The sequence below is a fragment of the Cinclus cinclus genome, chromosome 2 (assembly GCF_963662255.1).
Source record: "Cinclus cinclus chromosome 2, bCinCin1.1, whole genome shotgun sequence".
NCBI lineage: Eukaryota > Metazoa > Chordata > Aves > Passeriformes > Cinclidae > Cinclus > Cinclus cinclus.
In genome coordinates, this window is record NC_085047.1 from 24,960,610 (window position 1) to 24,986,551 (window position 25,942).

Sequence of the window (25,942 nt, forward strand, 5' to 3'; positions counted from 1 at the left end):
CCAGTTATCTAAAAATGCCACGGTTTACCATGACCAAACAGAGGTTTATAGGTGAGCCAGTTTAAGAAGCAGCACAATAAACTGGCTTTCTAGTCTAAGAACACTTCTATAGAGAGGACCCTGTGACTGCAGTTATACTTGGGGTTAGTTTGGGAGATGTGTTGGTGGGGGAAGGACTCGGATCCAATAGATACCATTGGATATTCAATGGTATAGTGTGAGAGCAATGCTACCTTTATTTTGCAGCCCATTATTTTCATATGAACATGAATCAGAGAGGTAAACTATGCCAATTTCTTCTTAGCTGACTTGTTACAGGATATTGAGTCTTCACTAATGACTCATTGAGGTTGGATATTACTGTGATTAGGAGCTGGGAGGATAGAGGTCTGAGACCTTTCAAAGGAAACATTTTGTTCAGAACTGTTACAAGAAAATAAAGTCAGCATTACAGTAACTTTAACATCCCAACCAGGATAATGGTCTGTTCCTGTAGACAGTGTTTTTGCTATTTTAAATGAGGGAGATAAAGTTCATATAAGATGGGAAGATGAGATATACAGCTATTCAGTCTGGGGGAGCAGAAGTCTGTCAGCTTGAGAAATATTAATATCTGTGGAAATGCCTGGACAAGGAAGGAAGGTGAAGTTATAAGCAGTTGCAAAAAAAAAACCAATCTTTTTTATTTGTGGTACAGATAAATGAATAAATGAATTGGAGATGCTAAAGCAAGCTGTAGGCAATGCTATTCTGCATTGACAATTATTCCAGAAAGTCTGCTGGCTGTGCCCATCACCTAGGTTGGCATCAGATGTTCTACTGGCTTTACTGAGAGTGAAATAAAGAAGTAGTTCTACAACATGTTCATTTTTAGCAAAGACAGATAAAAAGCATTCCTTGAAGACAAACACAGGTTTTGTGGGATCTGATTCTCCTCCAGTCTCCTATCTGCTTTAGCCACAAAACCTAAAGTTGCCTTATTGCCAAAAACTGATATTGAAATAACTCAGTTAGAAAGTATGCTGTGAGAGAATGCACTTTAAAATAAAGCATCCTTTTCTTTCATTAACAGCTTTATCATTTATCAACTCCAGCTTTAATCACCAGCATCTGGCACTTGCCAGTATGGCAGGATCAGAACTACCAGAGTTTGTCCAGACCCCTTTAAAACCTCCAATAGTGCAAGGTATCTGGCAGAGGAATCATCAGACTGTGGTGAACCTTCACTGGAGGATTTTGAGTAAGCAGCATATTTGAGAAAAACTAGAGAGTTTTGTTATTCAAAGCACTCAACTATTTCCATTTCAGTGCGAGTGGAATGGTAAAAAGTACTGAGAAACATCTTAGGTGTTCAGAGCTTTTTAATGCAAAGATACCAACAGACCAACCTACACACTTTAAAAGCTAAGACTTTGTCTCTATCCTAAAAGAATCTTAAAGAAAAGGACTACACCACAGAAAAGATACATTTACTGAGAGAGCTACACAGAAAATGTCTGTGTTCCCACAAAATACGTTTTCCTGAGGACAGGTCACTGATAAGACATAACACGTAACCTGAGAGATGATCACTATTTCCTAGCTTCAAAGAAGGGAAACCATGTCAGTGAACAACCTCCCCCATGTGCACCACACAAACGTGATCACTGGGAAGGGTTTAATGGAATCAGCTTGTCAAAATGATGAAGCTGAAAAAGCTTTCACAGATTGTGTTCATGACAAAAACGTTAGAATAATGTATATAGTGCAGAGTGGTTTTTGTCATGGCAAAAAGGAAGGAATATCATTAATTTAGACACTAAGTGTAAGGTTCTGCTGAAAATCTCCATGGGATAAATTGCAGAAATACAGCCTTGACCAGACAAATGGAGCCAGGCAAGTCCCAGTTCTTGTTAGAAGTTATCGAAAGTGCCATTGAGTTTTTAAAATCTGTTATCGCCAGTAGATGATAAGGAAAGGGTTTGGCTGTTTTCTTCAGATCTACAAGCATCTGGCTACAGTCTTGCTGGGGCATATACATGATTGGAATCGAAAATGAGCTCTTTTAAAAGCGTTTCTTAACGGGACCCTATTCATTCACACAGTACTTTCTCCCCATATCTTTTATGGGAAAAAAGCTCATTATGGTCACACAGACAAATGCTGTATAATCTTTCACCCTGTCCACTAGCAATGTGTTCAATCCAATTTACAGCACTTCCCGCTATTTTACTTCTGGACTCCCCACACAGCTCTCCTCAATGCATACCCATCCTGACCCACTGCTCCCCACCTGCTGCTCTTTCAATTTCAGGCTTCCCTGGAGCACTGGCTGCCATTCATGCCTAATAGCAAGGTGGAGCAACTTGATTATACAACTCTGAAAAGTGAAATTTCTTTTTTAGACACCAAAGCACCATAATTAAGACACATACTTCTGTATGTTGTAATGCTCTGGATAGGGATGAGAATGGCCTTCACTTCAGGAAATGTTATTTTGTACCCATGACAATATAGATTCATCTGAAAAACAAAACTTTCTCATTGAAGTTCCTTTAAACTCTTTCTCAGCCTGCTGACAGATTTATCCTTTGCATCCATGTCAGCACTAAGAGAAGTAAGGGCTGGCAATTAGTAGAGAGAAATTTTCAAGGATTCATTTACCTGACAAATTCATACCCTTATCTGCCTTTGGAAGGTCCACCTGCACATTGCAATTTTTTTCCAATAAAACCTATTTTTTTTGTCTACCTAGGGCAATGCTGCTCACTAAGCACCCACAATCTACTTCAAGTACTTGACACAGGGAGCAGGGACGCATACGTGACATCAAGCAATGCAATGAACCATGTCACACAACTGATGCACAGCATTGTTTGGCATCTTGAAAGCATTAACGTTAAACCTTGAGCCCTAAAACCATGTATTCAAGCTCATGCTTAAATTCAAATGTGTGAATGAAATGGCATTCAAAGATATAATTAAAATTCAACCTTTACTTCAGGATCCATTTAACAGAAATGGACTTATGCACGTGTTTAAATGGTCTGCCTTGTAGACATCTATTGAGCTAAAGTAAGAATTGGGAAGAAGAGATGAAGACATCATTGTGAGTTAGGTACTCAGGATTAGAGAGGAAAAAACTCCTACTATGAAATTGTAAAAGATGGTGACTTCTTTCAGAAGACAAAAAGCATTTTTGATGCAATTCCAAATTTACTGATACTCTATTGCTTCCTGATTAGGGATGCAGTTCAATTTTCTCTCAGTATTTTTCCTTAAGAGAGTTCATCACCACTTGGAGAAGGTCAAGCCAACTCCTGGGCTGATTCCTTTACCTTCATAAAGGAGGTGAGAAACATGTGCAAAAAGCCATCTCTCATAGCACTTAACCACTTAGAGGGTGAGTAAGAAAGTGAGCTGATAGTTCCCTACCTGAAAGTGTATGAGCACCTGATTTTTCAAGCCTGCCTTGAATGTTTGGGCAAAGCAAACACACAAAGGGTGTGGCTGGAGCAAACTCATTTGGAAAAGTAAGTGAATATTCCTGGACTTGCCTGCGCATGCATTAATGTCCACACAGTTGTTCTTTTATTAAGTATAAATGGCCTTTCTGGTTTACACTGAGAGCCAGAGCATCAATCTCATCCCAAGGAAATATGCACATCTTCCAGCATCCCTCATCTGTCAATATGCCTGTGCCTAGGGTAGGAGCAGGAGAGAATCAGAAGGACTGAGTGGGACCAACAATAGGGCTTGCATCAAAGGTAGTATTTCCCCCTCTCTCTGAAAGGCTGACATTTTACAAGCCTTTCTCCCTGAAGGAATTAGGATTAGACTTCAAAGCTGCAGAATAAAACAGAGCCACAGAGGCACACAATTACTGGACTGAGTCCGTGGACAATGATACCAAGGGGTTTAATGTTCATGAGATCTTTTCAAGCTATTGTAGTGTCCTTTCTATTCTGAGAGCTCTCCTGCCAGAGAAAGCCTCCAAGCCCTCTGGTAGCTGCTGCATTGGCTGGCATGACAGCACCGTGTGTCCCGAGTCTCACTGGTCGTATCATATTCCCACTAGGAAGATTCAGTATGCATCTTTCATGTTTCTTAATAAAGGAAAGGATTACAAGGTACTAAGAGTATCAGACATAACCCCACCAGTTCCTCTTACATCCCAATTCTCTCCTTCCAAGCTTCCAACTCCAAATTAATTTATCTTAGGTAAACAGCACAGAAATATTATAAACAGAGTCAACTACCCTTCAACTTGAAACACTTTTTTTTTCTTCGACATTCTTTACAAATAGAAGTGGAAAAAAATAATATATGTGTGTAACAGCAAATGTTCTCTCACTATTTTTCTTTTTTCTGTTTTTTAAACTGTTTTTATCTTATATAAGCAGTGGTGATGGAACTATAAACACCATTATTCCACTTCCATGTTAATACTCTTATTATCTTGCATAAACAGAAGTGAACGAATATGTACATGACACCAATCAATCCTTAGGGAAAAAAAAATGAGCAAGAAGTTTTTTATCTTTTATAAACAGTGGAGGAAGAACTTAATGAAATTCAAAATGTAGTTTTCCTGTTTATATTATTATGATCCAAAAGTAGAAACCAAATGATATATATTCAACATTGTGCAAGCAGCCAGTTACTAAACACTTTCTGCTGACTTCAAGAGTAAACGCAGCACCAGTGAAATCTGCAGGTCTGAGGGGTTTGAAAATTGGTGGTCTGACTTGAACAGAAGAGCAGGGAATGTGCTGTCTTCTCGTTTATTACCTATCCAAAGTTCTTCAGCCCCTTTCTTGAAGGGCCACCCAAGATAAAATGGGATAGCTCAGTCTCTATGATGAACCCTTAGTACATGATCTTACTGGTGAGACTTCCAGACACAGGGAGGTAATTAATACAGATGGATTTTGTGTAATGTGGACACCTGCCACTAGAAACTGGGCTCAAACCCCTAAGTCATTTCACAGAGGCCATCTAACAGCTGTTCGACAGTAATGACTTTGGGGCATGATTGACCTAGGTCGGATTTAAACATGTAACTTCAAGCTGATAGACTCCATATGTCAGTACTAATCCCCACAACCACCCACGCCTTCTGCTTTCTTATTTTTGTGTGTGCTTTTTTCTGGCTATTCTTCTAAAGCCCATCTCTGAGCCTGAAAGATTCTTCCCTCTACCTCATACTTCAGCCTTAACCAGGATGAAGTGTAGTTGCACATTTTTCCCCTTTACCACAGTTTTCTGCAGTGAATCCTCTCTTCCTTGGGTTTTGTCATGCAGAATCTACCTTTTTCTCACCCTAAATTGTCAGCAATGGCAGCTAGGTTTCCCACAAAGGATGAGTAGAGAAGATTTTTTTTTCCCTAGGCCCTGTACCTTTTCACAAAAGGGGCTGTTCTTTGGGCTGATGATGTTGTCCTCTGCAAAAGCAACATGTGTTTTGTTTCACAAATAAACACAAGCTGGGGTCTCCTACATAGCGAAGTGCAACTGGCAGACCAGGTGGTCAGCCATGCATTTCTTTCAAAAGCACTTGCTCTGAGGTTCTAAGACTGAACACAACTTTAACTTGTATTGTGCTTTCCCATCCTTAGCTAAGCTGGGATGTGCACATGAAGCCAAGATCACTTGAAAAATTAGGACTCAGGTCTATTGCACAGATTTTAAGAGGACACATGGTCTGAACCAACTGCTAAAGGGCAAAAACTCTTTAATGGTTTACTGTATGTACTAAGAAGATCATGAAGAAAAACTTCCATAAGAAAATACAGAAAATTTGGTATATTTGGGCCAAACAGAGAATGCAGTTCCCTCCTATTATTGGAATTAGAAGAAAGTTTTGCTTCCTGGCAATCTGCTTTGCTGCACCTCAGACTGTGAAAAAAAATTTTCCTTAAAATTATAATTGTTCAGATAATCATGATGTGCTGACCATAAATATAGAAACAGTTGTCCCACCTTGTTTCCCTCCTTTCTGTTCCTTGTATTCTACTTATTTTCTATCTTTGTACATACTCTGAGACACACTTAGTGACCTTTCTACTTGCTATTAGAGAAGATCCCTGAGATCCACCATTCTGGTCAGGACAATCTATGTTTGAATTTTCCCTTCTGACAGGCATGTTAAGTCTACATTTTGCAGCCCTTTTCTAAAAAGGCTTTTTCAAGCACCAAATTAAACACAGAGAGAGAAGTAAGGCCTTTCAGAGGAGGGTAGCCAGAAATAGAAGAGAAAACCCCATATTTCACCATTTGTTTTGAAAACACCAAAAATGATTAAAGCATATTATAAATGAAACCAAACTAAGAAAAAAACATATCTTACCATATGAACAAATTCCCTGCCAAGTTCCATTTTTAAATCAAAGCCATTTTAGGCTCATATGTTGAAGAAGAGAGTCTTAAACTAACAAACTTATGTAATGGATTTAAAAATCTGCACAGACGTGCTTAACTGAAATGGCCAAATCTGTTCGGACTACATGAGGAGAGAGGAGAGGGAAAAAAAAGAGAAATATGTAAAAAGTTTTGGGATTCATCTGTGCAATAGCCCCCAAGTTGAGACTCCCTTTGAAGTTTGTTCCAGTTTTCAAGGAGCAAAGAATGATAGTTCACTCCCATTTAGTTTCTCCCCCTGCCCCCTTGCAGTAGATCTCAACATTTGGGACAAATACAAACAGGCTTCCTTAGCCATAATAAAAACTTAAAAACTGTGAACTTACATGTATATAGCAAAGGGAGACAAAAGGGAAAGAGGTGAGCAAATGAGGAGTGAAATAAAAACCCACAAAGATGCTCAAACAAAAACTAACAAAGATTAGAGAGCTTTTGGGCTTAGCAGAAAAATGTAGACTGTAATCAGGGTAGAGATGAATTGAGCAGTAAGCAAAACACTGTTAAGTAGCATGAAGTGAAAAATGTGAATGACAATTAAATACATGTATATCTAATCCATATTTTGGATAGTTCTTTTCACATAAGAAATACCAGGTTTTGCTTTAATTAAGAGGCTATCATTGCATTCTTCTAGGCAAGTATAAGAAAATATAAATGGCAAGAGAAAGCCTCTCGTGTAGCAACTGAAAAGGCAAAACTGGAGTTCTCATCCTGTCAAGCAAGGAATCCCTGCTTCAAGCACTAAACCTCTTCTTTCTCCCTGAAAACTATCCTGATACTCCAACTCCATGCAACAACAGTAACACAACTTCTGTGATCTTCCCTCTGTAAAGAATTGAGATGTGAGACCTGCCTTGTACTTGTCCCTTTGAAATTTTCCAAAGGCCAATGGCAACACTCTCTGATCTACTCAGAGGTGCACCTTGTTTGTCTGTTCATGCTAAATTTTTGAGTGGCTAGGAAGGCCTGCTTACCCTCTCCGACTGCCCAAGTGACCTTCGAAGTCTTCCTAAAAGTAGTTTGCATTCCTTCATCTGACATCTGCCATGGTCAACTACTAGCAGACCTCTTTCTTTCCCCTTCAACAGATTCCCCAACTAAATTGTGTTCCTTTAGGATTTCAGTGTTAGAAATATCAACAAAATTACATCTGCATTGATGACTGCATAGCCTTGCTTCTCTGGCACGATTCTGCACTTGGTTTCCAGTGTTCAGACAAGACTGTATATCTGGACCCAGGCTTAAAAAGGCCTTCAAAGCCCACAGCTTGTGAGGGGGTTCAGGGGCAGTGTCCTGATTTAAGCCTCTCTCTGTACCAATCTGACAGGAATGCTGTGAAGACCAAAGAGTAAAGAGTTATAATTGCTTAATATCATAATCATAGGAGAGCAAAGGGAGTTCTGCTGCTTTTTAAAAATTAAAAATGTGTTCAAGAGTTCAAGAATGCTTCTCTGTTAAATTTACAGAGAAAAATAATCTCAGCTCATAATGATGAACAATGACTTAACAGGAAAAATAAATCATAGCCAGAAGGCAAGTCCCAGGATTGTGCAGTCACTAGAAGGTATAATATACATGAATACTTACAATAGGGCCACAATAAAATATCCACATTTGTTGGCCTAAATCACTCTCTCTGTTAACTCCTGTACAACCCAGACATCTGCAGATGTTTCTTCCAGTCACACTTCTGCAACCACAAGGCCTAAGAAACACACTGTCAGTGATGCATTCTCTACTCCACTGTCTTCCATGAAGAGCATAGGTCTAACCTAGGGAGAACTCACCTGACTGGGATGAAGGAGTTCAGAAATCACCTCAAGAATGTCTCATTACAATGGGATTTGCAGACAGTTTATACAGGCACATGCAGCACTCTTCTTCAGATTCCTTGTTTGGATTAAGGTCCCTTTATGTGAGGCACCAAAGATCTGGGTTTCAGGGAGCCTGTCTCTCCCAACAGCACAGAACCACTGCCACTTGCTGCCAAGTGCATGCAAAGGACATGATATTTTCAGTCTAATTTCCCCAAAAGAAAAGGCTGGATCAAGAGTTTCTTGGAAGGTCTCAAAAGTAAGTGGCCATCACTCAGACTGGGGAAGGTCTCATCTGAGTTTCAGCATTGCTTTGTGCCCATAGCTTTAACCTAGGAACTACCAAATTATATTAAGGTTGGACTTAATGATCTTGGAGGTCTTTTCCAACCTTAATGATCCTGTGATATGCCTTCATCATTATCCCCAAAGGGTGGAGTTGTACCAGGTGAGTCTGGCCACTGATCCTGACCAAACCTATAAAACAGACTGGGAATCCCTAGGGCAAGTGGCAGTGAAACAAAATACCCATGCTAAATCAACCCATTCTCATGGTCTTCCACAGCAGGAAACACATGCTTTGGTAAATCGCTATTTACTTCCCTAACCTATGAACACTGTGCTTCAGATTAAGCACCCCTGGGATTTGTTCAATACCGAAAGAAGACGGACATTTGAGCTATACTATACAACAAAATACCAGGAAGACAAGAGACTGAAAAACACCTTCATTTACACTTACAGTTGTATAGTTGTATGAAATCTTCTATGGTGTGTAAGTAGAGGATGACTTCTGTTTAAAAGGTCTTAGATGACTGATTTTAGAAGGTCCTAATGCTCTCGGTTTTTACTAGCTTCCAAGAAAGTTGTGAGCGCTCAGCACCTTATCATAATGATACAAAAAGCATCATGCATATTTGAATCTTCAAAATTTTAGTAAAAAAGCAAAAATATTGACACTTTTCTTTAATAGACAAAATAATAACAATAAACCAGAAGTACAGCTCCCTCACCTTTTCTGCATGTGTACAAGTGTCTTTCTGGGTAGAAGACCAAGGCTGTATTATGAAAAATGAGTAATTTCCAGCTGGATCAATGTAAAAAATAAAAAAAAAAATATATAATTTCATCAAGGGAGTGATCTCTTTTCCTTTCTTATATCGGTATTTGCTGCCAGATACGGGAAAGCTGTGACTCAAATCTGTAAATGCTTCTGGAAGCATGATGGCTTGCAATAGAATGTGCAAACCCTTATTTTCAACCACCTCTTTAAAAAGAAGAGAAGAAAGAAGGATGGTCTAGGGGTAGTGAGGCTTTGCAGAATTATCACAAAATTCCACCAGCCCTTTGGTAAAAGCTACTCCAGAGCAGTTAGCCTGCCATGGCTACCTGGCATCACTGGCCATCATGATAGGTCAGTGATGAGCAACAGTGGAAACAGAAAATCTTTTAAGGATGTCCATCCTGCCAACAACCTACTAAACCCCAAACTCCCCACATTCCTGCGCCCTAGAGAAAACCGAGATTATGCAAGACCTGTTTAGAACAAACTGCTAAGGAACAAGAACACCTGGGCAGTATTCTCTGAAATCAGGGTGACTCACAGTGAATTCCAGGGCAAGTAAGTTTGTGTGAACACTTCTGACCAGTTGGAGGAGAACTTAATTTTCCACAGGGCTGAAAATGCATGAAGAAGTATAGCCAGAGACAATTAAAATGCACCACCACACTACAGTGACGCTGTGTTCTTTTAATGGGCCCATTCCTTCAACAGATGCTTGAGCTGCAGCCTGCTATAGCTGAAACCCACAGAAAATGGACATGTGCATTGTTCAGTTTTTGGAAAGTAGTTGCAGTACAAATGCAAGCCATACCTGATCCCAGCTCCCAGGAATGATTAAGAGCCAGTGCCAATATCTATTCCAATTCTGATTTATAGTTCTTGTTAGTATAAATACAACTGTCCTTTTCTGTCATGGGAAGGGTGAGCTGCCTTACAAAAAAAATGCAAACCAGATGGATATTTTACCCAGAACACTCCTGAGTAACTAATCCTTTAACCATGCCAGTTTGGGAAGGAACAACAACGTCAACAGGCATTTTCTTCTGGGAAGTGTTGCATATTTGGACTCTGAATGTTCTTCAAACTTTTAAAATGCTGATGGAATTTTTGAGCTCTTTATTTCTAAATACATATAATGAACTTTTGAAAAGACTTTGTTTAGACATACAATTTGCAGACCTATGCATTTTGCTAGACCTATGATGCTAAGGGACACAAAATATCCTATTTAACTCAGTTCTTAAATAACTTACAGTCCATTTCTGAAAACATAAATATTCAAATTCCTACCATTTTGGATACTTAGATAAACTTATCTTCCTGAATTTAGGCCATAAGTACTCAGACAAAGGTGAAATGGACAGAACACAGATGAAGAATCTGGAGCTATCTTTAGATAATCTGGTTCCTTTAGTCAGCTTTGCCCTGGATTTCAAGAAGCCAGCACTTAATGTGGGATTTCATTCTCAGCTTTGATGCTCACTCCATTGTAGGATTTAGTCATCTTCTGCCTCAGTTTTCCCTTGGCTCTAGGGAATAAACTAACAGTAAAATAAATGGTTGTTTTAAAATGACAATATGTGACTGTCACAAGAAAAAGACCTGGATCCCTGCAACACAGTTCAAAGAGGGTAGAAGACCCAAGTTCCATCAGCATTAAGACAGTCGATATCTGAGATACTGAGAGCCTTAGCATAAAGGCTGTTCTTAGAGTGAGTTTTCTTACAACTTCTGTTCATATTTCTGAGAACCAGGAATCCTTTGGAAAAGGAAAACCATAGAAAATAAGGGCTCTAAAGGAAACTTAAAGAAATCTTGTTTGCTGCAGCTCTCCTGCTGGCCATTGAAGTTTAAATGTTTTCAACCAAAAGTTTAAAAACACTTATACATTGTGGATGTCCTCAGGACCTTTTGTCCTTTTTATATCTAATAGCAAGACAAATATACTGCAATAGGTACAGAACACCAGATCAGCATTCTTGCTGAGCAGATGGAGCACAGATGGAGGATGCACCTGACCTCAATGCTAGAGCAAAAAGAATTGGTATCACTTAGAATCAGTACTAGACACTGGGATGTCAAATGTTGCTGCCACCCAGTTCTCTATCCACCACTGCTACAGTGCTGCCTGAAATGCTCAAGAAGCACATTTTGAAGTGCTGTGGTTCAAAATTCAAGGTAATAAAACAAATCATAAGTGGCTATGGAAATGTTTGGTAATAAACTGGTACAGTTCAGTACCAGTTTAGAGGTTGTTTACCAGTTTACAGTTCAGAGGTTGTTGCTTCAAAAGAATGTCTGACATTTGTAGAGTTGGGATTGATCTTGGGCAGTTTGGGCAGTAAGTTTGCTTACCACACCACTGCAAGCTGTCTGCACTCATGAGTCAAAATATACTTGGCTTTTCTGTCCATCTGAAGTGAATCTCTCCCCTTTTAGCCCTAGTGCCATAGCAGAAACTGTACAGCCAGAGAAATCTGGGCTTTCCTGCCCCTCTCCCCTCCCTCCCCGCACTGCAAATAGCCCTAGACGCTGGGCTCATTCTGTTCACCTTTTTAGGTACTTGTATAGTCCGCACTTCTCCATTTTGGCAACAATTATTTTTAAAGTACTCTTTATAACTTAGAGACATGTATGTACAGGTGGGAAATGGTGGCACAGAAAAACTAAGCCTGAGGTTTGCAATGGTATTTTGATTCCTATTTCCTAGGAATTTGAACCAACTTTATCACCCACCTCATCTGCTAAGAAGAGTGGAAGCTCAATTACTTATCACGAAAAAAACTAATAAGTATCTGGCCAGTAAAATGCTCAGATTATGTAGGTATTTATGTAGGTATTTTTCATTAGAATAAACAGGAAAGAAACAACCCAACTTGAGACAAATGGAAATTATTCTGTATTCTAAACCAAAACAAAAATTATGGAACTTGAAGCTTTAAGCAGTGCTTGGACTCCAATCTGCTTATTCTGAAGTGCAAGCATGGGCCTCAGAGTCATTTCCACTATCACTTTCTTGTTTTCCTCTCTCTGTACCACATACCATATGACGGAACATATCATGAAACTGAGTATCATCTCGGTGCATACAACTAGGATGACTTGAGATTTTTCCAATAGAACATATGGCCATTGGAAGATGTCGATTTATCAAAAGTGAGCCACTGAAAATACAACAATTTCAATGAAATTTTGTTTAGGGGAAAAATTGAATGATCTGCTACAATCAAGTCAATATTGCATCTCAATATTGCACCTTCTAGAGGGTTTTTTATTCAGATGGAATTGCATAATAGAAATTCAAAGTAAAAGCAGAAGTCAGAGCAAATGTAGGAAGTTTGTAATGGACTACCAATTAATTTTTTTGGAGCAAAACCAGGGGCACTTATGCCAGAAAAGGAAGAAAACACACACCAAACCTCCCTCCCCCTGAACCAACCCACAGAATCCTACAGTGCTCTGAAAACCTGAAAATTAATTCTCTCTGTTCACCTCTCGTTCTGTGCACATGCGAAAAGAAATAAAAACCCGTTCAGCTTTGTTATGCAAATGAGAGTGGGATACTTGGAGACAGGTCTGTATTTCCTTAAATGCCATGGAGCTGCAATGTTTCAGATCATCTTGAGAGTGGCAAGTGGAGGAAGTAACAGGGAGTAAATACTGTGGCTTACAGATCTGGTACCTAAATGCTACATATACAAACTTAAGCACTATCAGTGAAGTCTACTGAAGTCCAAGGGCTACGATGATTTCTGCAGAGGCATCAGTGTGTCTGTGGGCTGAGACAGAAAGGTCCCTTGCAGAAGGTGATAAATGGGCAGTGGTTGCACAGTCCCTCTGACCTTTCACCTGACACTACAAGACCAGGTCTACAAAAAAGTCTTTTCTGAAACACATGATCAGAGGATGAGACTTTACCTCCTGATGCAGATTTCAGCAAGGCCCAGGCTGTGATGTGCTGCTGTGGGTCAGGGCCAGCGCTACTGAGCCCATGGCTCTATGCAGAGATGGCACAAGGATCAAGGTAAATATTTCTAAGCATGGAAGCATGGCAAATGCCACACAGAAATATAACCTGAAGTTAAACTCCCCTAACCTACTCTGAAATCTCCGTCCTGATAATGTGCTAAGCCTCCAGCCCTGCATTTGTCAAAGCAGTATGGCTCTCGGAGAAGAAACACTGTGTTCTGCTCTGACTCCACTGGGGGACAGAACCACTTTTCCCACAGCAATCAGAAAATGAGAGATATATAAGGACATAGTTCAGATCTGAGAAAACCTTACCCTAATTGCTGATTTCTAAAGTACCATAATGTGCTAGAGAAGAAAGGATTCCTGAGAACATCAGGATAGGACATTAACAGATTAATATTAATCTCTAGAGTTCCAGGTTCATTTCCTATCCATGCTAATGTCCTTTTGATTACTGCAGAAAACAATCACACAAAAAAGTTCAATTACAAACATGAGAAGAGACTTAAAATATTAACATTTTTGAAGATTTCAACCAAATATGTGTAATTAAATGAAAGCCTAGACTAATGCAATGTTAAAGTTGAGATTTTAATTGTGCAAAGGCCATGGAGTTTAGCATCAAAGTTCATCAGTACATTTAATCATACTGGGCCAAATTCTGCTCTCAGTTACACTGGCATAAAGTTATGATATCTTTAGTAAGTAAAGGTTGCTATATTTTCATGCTGTATCAGTCTGCAGAAACATTAGAACTTCCTCACAATGTTTGCAACACACAAAATATTACATGTCTACTAAAAGGCACATTGTAGACATGAGACAAAGCATAGTTGAATTTAATTACATTGTCTATGCAGAAGTTCAATTAAAAAAAGAAGAAAAAAAACACTGTCTTTTCAATTGGACAAGACTTTATCACTTGTCAAATTATTGCACACTGTCCAGGACAGCATGATGAAAAATTGTATCCCATGCCTGCAAGACAGCAGAATTATATTCGGTGTACTGTTGCACAAGCAATATCTGAATCTTCACACTGAGCTAGCATCTTTGCACAACTAAAGACCTATATTCAAAAGATGACCTCATTTTGTCTATCTACCCTTGCACTGTGCAGTCAGACTTGCATACGCAGTGCCAGCTATCACCAGAATCACAAGGGACTCAGCTGTTGTTTTCCTGCAGAGAACAATGTGCTGAACTCCAAAAGCTTTTGCACCTATAAAGAGTCCTGTTTGTGAGCTCAGTGCAGCAAACAAGTGTGTTTGACCGCACAAAACTGCAGGTGAACAAATCTTGCTTGAAGCCTGTCTAAAAGTCTGGTATAAAATATCCTCATTCTCTTTTAAAAGACAACTTAATTTAAAACAGGAGAAAACAGAATAATAATGTACTTTATTGGGATAAGTAGGTCATAAAAAAATAAATGCACCTACGTTTATTGTAATGTCTAGTCCTCATGAATGGCTTAATGGATTTTTTTTCAACTTTACTGAAACATTATTCACCTCTGAGCTTAGAACAAGCTTGAGAAATTTCAGCCAAAAAGGTAATTGCTTCAGAAAGTTATAAACCACCAAAGATAGGGAGCTTGCAATAAAAGTGCTGTCTCTACCATAACTACAATAAATACAGCTAATGAATAAATGTGGCCTGGCAGGAACAAAAAAAATATGAAAAGTCTAATGTGGCCTGGACAAACTGCAGGAAGGTAACTGAGTGAGTGAACGTCAAATGAAGGATGATCCTGTTTTCTGAAGAATTCATCTCAGTGCAAGATTCGGTGAAAGACCTCAGGACCAAAAGCAAGATAGTTACATTTTGAAGTAAAGGAAAACCTCTCCTCATTTATTAGCAGCAGTTGTCTCCAAAGCCTGCAAGCAATACTGATGCATCAAAGATCACATATTAGAATTCCCTGTGCTGGTGATGTCTAGCTGAAACACTGACAAGACCCTACATTCTTTCCCTTCCACAGCTTCTTGTGCACAAACAGTACCAATCTGTAAAAATACCCAGATACTCTTTCTAGATGCAGCTCCTTCTGTGGCAGCCCTCAAACCTAACTCCTATCTTAGTCATCTTGGGTATCTGCAGTATGATTATGTGTACACATCACATCCTCGTGCTCTAGAGCTGTACAGACAGACTCAGACACTGTTTTCCAACAACTTTATCATCTTATGATACAGTCACAAGTGACTATTTATATACATGCATGAACAGTCTCAAAAATACCTAAAAAAGGGTACAGTTATTTTAAAATGTATTTCAGCTTCCACTGTAAACATCCAGAAGGTGTGCATTCCCTAGTGCCATCTAGATACCACCAAAGTTTCCCTCCACCAATACTTCTTGAAAAATATAGTGTAGGAATCTTGGGAGAAAAGCTAATCTTACATCACTCATATTAAAGATATGAAGACAGAAAATTACAAGAAAAGCTTCAATATGACCATTGACTCTGCCTTGAAATCCAGCCACATCCCTACTTAAGCATGACCTTTTTTGGTTCAGCTGTGGAATGTAGTACTTCAATTAAAACTTCATTCTCCCCGTCCCAACGTGTCATTTGAGGAGGATTTGGCAACTGAGAGAGGTGTTGTTTATTCTTCAGCTGCCTGGATGTTAAAAACTTCTCCAGCAAAATAAACTAACAAAATTAAACAAATTCCCAACTGTGATAAACTATTAACAAGTTGCTCAACTTGTGAAATTGTGAGAGAAAAGGAATTAGAACTCCATTTCACACTGATATTTATACTTCCAGGTAGGGAAGTCAAAGGAGAATTTGAATGAGGAAAAGATGGTGGAGTCCTTGTATTATTTCTACCTTTACAAGAAAGATGATGTTAAGGATGTTTGGACCACCATTTCTTTAGACAGTTGTGCCTAACTTCTGATATTGCAGAAAAAGGAAAGTACCAATCCACAATTGCCTTGACGAGAACTGCAGTAGCAAACAGTGCCACAGTGATTTAAGTACTAAAGCTTTAGTTCAGTCAAGGTCTTCCTAAAATCCTACATATGTAAGCATCCTTTTGCAGGTGGTGCTTTACCAGCTAAAACCCTACAAACGCCTCATCCTGTAATTCGCTCTGCCATACACTTTGCATAGAACACCACCTTCATCTCTGAAAACATGCATTGGCAGTCATCAGAGAATTAAACTAATTCCGTCAAACAAAATCTAGGAAGAAATGTAATTCAGTGCTTGTATTGCAAATGTATTTTTCAATTAAAAGGTTCTCAAAACCTATTTCTTGCTATTTTTAGGAGTTCCAAATTGCCATTAATCTGATTTAAGGCACAGTGAACTTGGTGGGAGTTTCTCTATTAACCCAACAATTTTATGTTGTCCTTCTGAAAAATATCAGTAAATAAAAAAAATTATAGATGAAATCATGGAATGCTACTTCATCATTTTGTTATTTCTTATTGCATGCCATCTAAAGCACTTCCAAAACACTTCCCAAATTATGAAAACCCCCAAATTCTTGCAAAATGTCAAATGTATTGAACTTTTCCTTGTGTAACTGCAAGTATTTTACTGCTATTTGACAGAGCTACTTTGCTGGAAAATCTCTATTTTTGCTTCAGTCACCAGAGCAAGGGTATGTACAGCTTTGCAGTTTTTAGTTTCAGGTTTGTCTCAGGTTCTTTTTAGATATTTTGCAATTCAAAACCCCAAAGAATGAGACCTGTTACAAGGAGTGACATTTCAATTTGATTTGGTTTAAAAACATGTGTTTGAAACTTTACAGCATAAATACCCCTAAAGAAATAGCTAACCACACACAGGGATAAAGCTCTTACTTTCATGAATTATCACAAACAAAGGGCTGGATGTTTTACAAGTATAACTTAGCATGTTTCAAGTAAGATCTAAATAATCATACTGATTTTACAACATCTAAAAATGTGGCCAGACATTCTTTTGGCTAGTCGATATGCTATTTCAACAGCTTGGTGTTCTATCATTTCCTTCTTGCTCGATACTTAGAGACATCTTTTCTCTATCAGTGTCACTAAATGTACCATTTGGAAGCATGTAATAGTCAAAACACAGCATAAAGGAGAGCTTTTCTCTCTGCCTGGACTGGTGACGTAGGTATTTTCTTCAGAGATGCCGTTTATCAAGCCAAGCTATGCTGACTGTTGAATAGCTCAAGTTGACATTGCATGTGATTTGTCTGCTCAGTATTTCAGTGGGAACGTGAAGCCCACAGCAAGCCTGCCATCCTTCATCTCATCCCTGCTCAGCAAGTACAGCAAAATGACAACATTGTGGCTTTCAGTGCAATGCTCATTGTGCAGGCTTTCTCTACCCTTTGCAAAGTCAGTCCAAATTTCATATTTTTCTAGTTCCCTCTCATTTATGCCCTCTTCTCAATACTTCTGTGCTTCTTGGTACCTTGAAAAAAGCAGGTCATATCACATCTTCACATGCTTCATATAGGAGAAGCCTAGAGAGCACTCACAACTTGGATGGGCAAGCTGGCAAGCCTTAGAGGTGGCAACAAAGATCTTCAGAGAAATTTTTATAATCAAATGTAACAGCAGGCAGCAACCAGAATTTTAATAGGCACCCAGTGCCAGAGGAATGACCCTACCTTGCTAATGTACTCTTGAAAGTACCTTCAGCAATCAGTGACATCTTTAAACATCTAAATGCTTTTGATAATCTGGCATCCAACAATTAGATCCCTCCATTGCAGACTTCCTGGAGATGGGAAAAGTGACAACAGTATATATGTGTTGCCAAACGCAACACACAAAACCCTGCTGTAAGGGCTGACTTTATCTCTCATCCTGAATTTCAAGGTATGATCCAGAGAGGCTACACCGTCCACTATGCAGCAATCTACTGTCTGGTTCTAGGTACCAGATCACCCCTGCACACTACAGAAATAATTGCGATCTATTTATTTTCTGTATGAAGTGAGGGTGTTTGTGAAGCCCCAGACATTATTTGCTCAAGGCAAAATTTCCATATACTTCAAGGGTTCAGAAAGTATTGTTCGTTTACTTTAGTATTGTTCATTTGCTATATTATAAGCATTTGTTCCAGTTTCAAAATATAGCAAATATAAGAATTAAGAAATATGCCTAGTCAGTCAAGATGACTGGGTGTCACCAAAAACTGGGATGGAAGACCATTTTGAATCCCTGTTTCACAGCCAAAATCACTGTTCAGGAAATTGTTTCCCTTACCAAGTGATGTTTGAAATTCAAAGGATCAAGCAAAAAAAATAATAAAAAAAAATAAAAGGGACAAAGTTAAAAACAATTATTAGTTCAGATAAGCAAATAGTTAAATGCAGTCAGAAATTGTGGTTGCTCTCCAGTTTAATTTGATTTTGCTCTCTAAAAAAGAGCACCGGGTTCTTCTCTTACAGAGAACTGAATACCAGATATTCCTAAAGCATCGTCAAAGTGAAGAAAGGAATCAGGAGAGCTTTCTTCTCTGAACCTCTTTATTTATCTGACTGGGATCAGGTATAACACTGTCATCAGCACTTGGTCAGCTCAAAAGTCCTGGATGCATCGTGCCCACTGGCATCTCCAGACTCCCAAGGCGGATGACTGTCTGTTGAAGAGCAGTGCCAGCCTCCTCCTATTCCCCTATTCCTGCTGGCACCCTGAGGCAAGCATCTGGGAGTGTATGCTGCCCCTCTCTGAAGCAGGTGCAAAGACTGGTAGTCAGTGTGTTTGCTCCCCATGAGCCTGCTGCAGGCAGACAGAAAAGCCTGGAAATCCCTCCAGTAACCCTCCCAGGGGAGAATGAGAATTCAGCCAAGTGCACTTAAGACCAAAATTGTTGCAGAAAGGAGACACATACACTTGTTAAAATCCGTCTGTAACATTCCCTCCCATCCTCCCCTTACTGTGGACCAATCTGGATTTCTAAAGAGTATAATTATGTCTTGCACAATGATTATGAGCTTTGGGAGCTCTCAGAGAAAATTTCCTCACTGCACATGTGGCCATTGGCTGACATACCAAACACATATCACTCTATTTTTTTTTTTAACTCTGCATTTTGCTGAGAGAAAGTGGCCAAAGAAAAAGGACAGATACCCAAGCCCAGGGCCAGGTTCTGCACTAATGTGATGTGTCCTGAAAGCCAAAGGGAAGAGCCAGTAGATCGGCTTTTGTTTCCAAACACTCCTGTTCATCTGTCTGCCTTCCCACTACCAACAGTAGGACATCTAATCTATCTGTACATTACCAACAGATCCTATACCAAGGATTATTGGCAGATTCTTGATCTACCCTACATACTTAATGTTTTTCTTTAACAACTGTATGAAATAGATGCTGTCTTCTCTAAGGCAGATGCATGAAATTCACTGTAAGCCCATGCAGTGACATCAAGGTTTACAATCATTGTCAAGCTACCTGGAAGCTTTGAAAAAGCCCCACTGACCGACAAAATGCTAACAGCAAAAATTACTATAATACACTATCTTCCTCTCTGAATGCATCACTGATTGGCTGGACATGAACTCTGTCAATGGCAGATGTCTTTGTACTGAGTACAATTAATGTTTTCATTAAAAAAAATATTTCCTGAATGAAAGAAGACATTGTCCACTCATGTGAAAATGGCACCACTATTTATCACAAATGATACAGTCAGTCAAGAATAAAAGAAATTATTTCACCTGCAAGCTGTGAAAATTTCAAGGCATATAAAGAATAGTATCAGTCAGCTTCCACGGCTGAGTGTAATGGACATCATCTTTTTCCCATCCCAGTCACCATCTTTCCCATTTCCAAAGGGCTTCCAAAGATGAAAATGAACTTGACAATCATTCTGCAAGGCAAAGTGATCCTGATTCTTCCAGTCACTTTGTAATTCACTGCAGATGGCAAGAGTGAGATGTTTACTGGCTGGCAGGTAATGAGCCTCGTTGCAGATAATAGTGATGGACGGGCAATCTCATCTGCTGACAAGGATGCAACTCAACATGGGCACATGGCATTCATCCATTACTTCATGGAAAAGGATAGCTGTGACAATGTACACAGGCTGTGAACTACCCTTCTCTATCAATGTCAGCATGCAGCTACAGTTAAGCCTTTCCAGTTCACATTTAAGCAGCATAGAATTGATCCTGATTGTCCATGGAAGTAGGACAGTCAGATTTGTGACCTAATGTTTGCTTTTCTATAAGAAACTCGATCTGTTTAAACATCTAGATATTCCCTCTTCCCAAGTAATGCCATTCATCACAGCTGTCAGTGCTTCTTTTAAAGAGAAATGACCCTCAGGCGTAGTATAAAACTCTGTGGAAGAACTACACACACCTTTGCCAAAAGAATGAATACCTCCTTTCCTCCTCCTCCTCCTCCCCCCCCCCCCCCCCCCCCCCCCCACTGGGCTTGTATACACTTTGAGAAAGGCCTACACACACTGAATCACAAATCAGTATTTCCATTTCCCCACCCCCATACAAAGCAACTCATATTAAGACCTATACACTGCCCTGTTTTTTAAAAAAATCTCAGACATAAGGGTAGTGGATTTGGACAAGCTCAGACATTTGATGAGATGTACTTAAGCAGCTGGTTCCAAGGGAAAATCAGAGTAATTCAGAAATGCAATAGAAGATAACAGAAAAGCTCTAACTCTGTTCCTCCTCTCCTTGTAACTTTGTGAAGTAAAAATAAAAAAACATACACTCAACCAAATACAACTGATTTGTTTCACCAGAATATATTCCTCCTGAAGAAAGTGGGTATGGGTAATACTAAAAAAAAATATAAATTTTTAAAATGCATTTTTTTGCATACATATATGTAAATATACACACATTTAAACATAGATATTGTTATTCCACAGATAGAAACCTGGTCTGAGTTTTCATTTTCTGAATTGAATATCCCTTCCCTCCTTCCCTGGTGAAATCTGATCATTTGTACTGTACCCAGGCTTCAAGACATGATAAACGATCCCAGTGCTATGCAAGTTTCATCCAAAACCTGTCTCTTCATAGATTCACTCCACATATTCTTTCTACTTTAAAGACTCATGTGATCATTGCTTTGATCTGTTCTCCCTCAGCTCTATTAGGGGCACCATCTCTTCAGGGCTTGCAGCTTATAAAAAGACCACCATATTTTGATATGCCTTTGATGTTGTCTTCCAAAGTATCTTTGATTTTTAAGTTCTCTTCAACTCTTTCACCATTGACCTTGATTTCACTTAGGAATGAATAGTTCTATAGTTTTATTGGAAGGCTAATTTAGAAATTCTGTTTTCTCTGGCACTATTTCTCCCCTCTTAGCTGGAAAGGTAGGTGAAACAGTACAAAGGAACTGACCAGTGTTAAAAAAATCAAAAAACCCAAAAAAACCAGAAGAAACTATACATAAGCTAATACCTTCCTTCAGTTTTGAGTTGTGCTTTTCGAGCAAGTCTCTTACTGAATCATTAAGCTGCCAGCAAATGAAGTGGTTCTGCAGGATGCTAATGAGCCACACAGACCCTCCACACAGCCACTGGTGACCGAGAGCTGTTACTAATGGATGACTACTCATTAGGACTGTGGTCTCAATCCTGTGCTTGAAGATTGTCTCCTCCACACAGGATACTTGCATTTCTCCTCCTTTTGACACTCAGCAAAGATGCTGAAACTGTAGAGGCCAAAGGAATCATATAATTTGAAGTAAGCTAAACAATAGAGCAGCAAAACACAATCTCAAGATGAGAAATTGGAACTGTCTTTCAAGTCTCTTTAGGAGGTATTTTCAATTTTTAGCTTATGATATTTGAGATTTATTCCCCCTCCTCAGGCACCACTAACAGTGACTGAAGATTCATTTTTGTTGGCATAAAGAGACAGATGAAAGGTAAAACCAGGTCAGCCATATACCTGTGCACACTCCCCACACCCCTGGATTTATTTATATGCCCTAACTACATTCAGGTGACATTCAGATACATTTCAGGTTCTTGAAACCAGCTTCTGTAGATGGAGCTTTGTATCTCAGTGTGCCTTCCCTTCATTTAAAACTATGCTGCTTTTCCTCCACAACAATGTTTATTTCCTATTTTTTTGAGAAACAACTAAGTAGACTTTATCCCCTCTCCTCAGTTAAACAGAATTGCTTCTGATGAAGACAAACACATGAAGTCCTTGCAGCAGCTGGCATGGGCAAACCCATCCTTCTCAGTAACTGCATAGGGCCATCACTGCAGCCTGTTGCCTTTACTAAGGCACCACCACAGAGTTGAAGGGTTCCTTCCCAAGAGCGTTCATAATGCTGCCACAATTAGCATTCTGGGCTAACACTTTAACACCTAACTCTTGGGACATGCAGAGCTTCTGATAAGACACTGTGATGAGAGAATCCAAATGCAGCTCATCAGATCTGCGCCCTCTCCAATGATCCTTCCTATCACTCATCACACTTGCAATCTCAAACATCTTTGGCACAGAAGCACAGGCTGAGCGCTACATGACCTGTTCACAGCACTTCTCACCCTCTACCACTTAAGTGCACAGTCTCACTCCCGTTGTAGCAAGAGCGTCCCAGCCCGGGCTGTCCACATAGCCCCATGGCCCAGCACAGTTCTGACTGCATCACGCCTTTCCTGGAATATTAGCCCCGCTGGAAAGCATTCAGCATTGAGAGGACCCATCTTTATGCTGATAACACTAAAATATAAAATAATGCCAACAGCTGGTGCTACAAATGGCTTTAAAAATGATGCTCATTCACTAAAATTCCTCTTGCTACTTTTGACATGAAACACGCAGTCTCTAATTATTCTGATCAAGACGGTGAAATACAAAAACAAACTTTAATTGTGTTTAACAGATATTTAATCAGGACTCACTACAGATTAAAGCTGAAATTCATAAACCATAATTACCCAATTGTCGCAAGCTTTTTGGTCCACATTCTGCTTCCGTCTGGGCGTCTGGCACTTTGCCCCGAATTTCTTTTAGTGTCTTCTCAGTTTCATTGCTGTTCATGTTTTCCAGCAGAGATTTAGCACAGATTATAAAATATCTGTTCTTGGCAACTTTATCAGTTGTTTTTTCTTAAAAATATTATATCCCACCTATCCCCATTCTGGGGCTGAATGAACAGGCATATACCATGGTTTATTTCTTGTCATGAGCTGTCCTTCCCAACTGCCAGGGTAATCACCTGTCCTACTCTGGTCCTGATTCCCTAACCATGGCCCTGCCATCAGAGCATCATCCAGATATTGCTCCGAGAGTGCCATGCAACATAACTATCATGAATTATTCCTTCCTTTCTCCAGAGACAGAACTGGGTGCAATACAGTTTCCTGTTTTGGTAGAGGCTTTTTTTATGTGCTTGATGCTCTTTGTTTCTAGCTAAGAAGACATGTTAAAAGAAACACGCTGATGGAAAGTAGGGGGTGGTAAGGTATACATTAACCACCAGTTCCTCAGGGATGTAACTGCATGGGTTCAGCCTGCCTCTCAAGCAAGTGACAAATTGTCCTTTAGCATGGAGAGAATGATTGTGCCAGAGATGCCTGGGTGTTGACTGCAGTTTTCTGGAGACCTCCACACACTGTGCAGGTTATGTTGGTACCCCAAAGGCAAGGATTCCCTTTCCAGAACACATTCTCAGGACCCTGCAAGGGAAGGTTATGTGGCCTTTCAGACACAGGAAAAACACCTTAACAAACTCCAGGTCAGGGTGAATGGGGAAAGAGGGTTCACACCCCCAGCCTGCTCTGTTGTGAGGAAACACAGAACTCCTGTCAGCCTTAATACCTCAGAAATTTGTGCCATGAAGCAGGATGGAGGGAGATAAGGAAAAGATGACAGTGTGGAGGACAGGATCTCAGCTCTCTGTTAAGATACCAAAAAGAGTGAGCTTGATTAAAAACAAGGATGGCCTTCTATGTGTACTTGCTATTGATTTTTCTCGTAATAGCTGGAGTGCTGTTGAAGAATTCCTAGTCTGTGTGAAGATATATGGAACCACTGAACACTGAAGTTCTAGCAGAGGTATTATGCCCTCCTGGCCATTCACAAAATTCTAACAATTTCCTGATGATAAGTATGAGAATACAGGTTAAACCTTTACCTATTTCTGCTCTTAGCTTGTGTGCAAAACATACACGTCTTATTTTTTCCTCTTTTGCATCTTCCAGAAATGTTTCATCATCCAAAACAGTATTTCATACATTTATTTCTATCATGGGCATTATGCCCTATCTCCACTTTCACTTCTTTTGAAGGGCCAGGCAGTGAACCAGTCACATACCTTCTTCATCAGCTCATCCAGAGCCAGTCCTAAACAAGAAGCAGTGTACAACCTTAGCAGTCACTGCTGCATGTGTACCGAACTGTTCTTTTGTTTGTTTGCTTCTGAAAACTCCTCTAATTTTTCCCGACTTGACAGTGTCTGCAAGAACCCATTATCTCACATTTCACAGCAGTCAGATACCAGCATGTGAACACAGAGAGACAGGGAGAAGTATGCTATTTCTTTTGTTTCTTGTCCTACAGAAGAGAGATTCTTTCTGTCAGCCCCACAGTCTGAAGTCCAGTCACAGTTCAATCTTTACAGACTATGCAGAAATCTGACAAGAACACAGAATGATGACTTGCCATACATTGCAAGCCTGATTTTTCACAGACAAATTGCTTTCCATTTTGACACAGTTGTTTGTCCAAGGGTTTCAAGCTCAGTATTTGCACAGTGATAAAGAAATTTCTATCCAGTGTTAGTGCCATTATTCATTCAGACTGTTCCTCTGCAAACAGCCTACAGCCTTTGGGATGCAAAATGTATCGTTTTAATGTAGTCGAGGTCCCTGACTGCAACATTGCTAAATCTATTTAGTACATTCTTCCTGCTATAATCTGTCCCCAGACCTGAAGAAGCTCAGTGATTTTAAGTGTTTTAAGCTAATGATAATGGTTAGTGCTGAGAGCAGATGTACCTGGCTGTGGTATGATCTATTCTATTAGACTGGTAGGAGCTCTGTATTCATATTGACTTAACATTTTATGTCTGGTTTGAAGGTGTGATGGCTGCATGGGGTGTTGTCTGGTTTTTTTGCCCTCACACATGATGTATTGTCTTTCTGTGCTTTTGATACATGGTGACTGCATGGAGAGTTGAAGACCATGTGCCCGTTTGTTCAGACACCATCCCAGGATTTTCTATGTCTATTCTTGCTGTCCACTGGCACAGTTATGGGAAGCAATAATGTATATCTGTATTCACACCAGACCTGAGCCCAGGAAACAGTTGCACAGATTAGTTGTGCATGCAGAGAGTTTGATGACTGTGCTATGTATTATGGAAGTTTACTTTCCCGGGCATGGAGGCATTCTGCATGACTGAATTCCCTATAACTTGCAGTTGCACTGATAACATGCCAAGTAGAAGCTGTTTTACTATTCTTCTCTATCCATAACACAACAGAGTGTAAAACTCCTCAGTTTTGTCAATAAATGGTGCTTCACTTCCCTTCAGCACCATGAAGAGAAATTTCCACTGAGAATGATTTTACTGATCACAATCAGAGGCCTGATCTTGCCATTCACAAACATCTGCTATTGCCACCCTCTGGGGACAATGCACTATTTTGGGCTGTGATGTAGAGGAGGTTTTGTGTTTTAAGACTTCACCACAGTCTTCCAACAAATAAGCAAACCCTTCCTACTTACACGGACCCTGT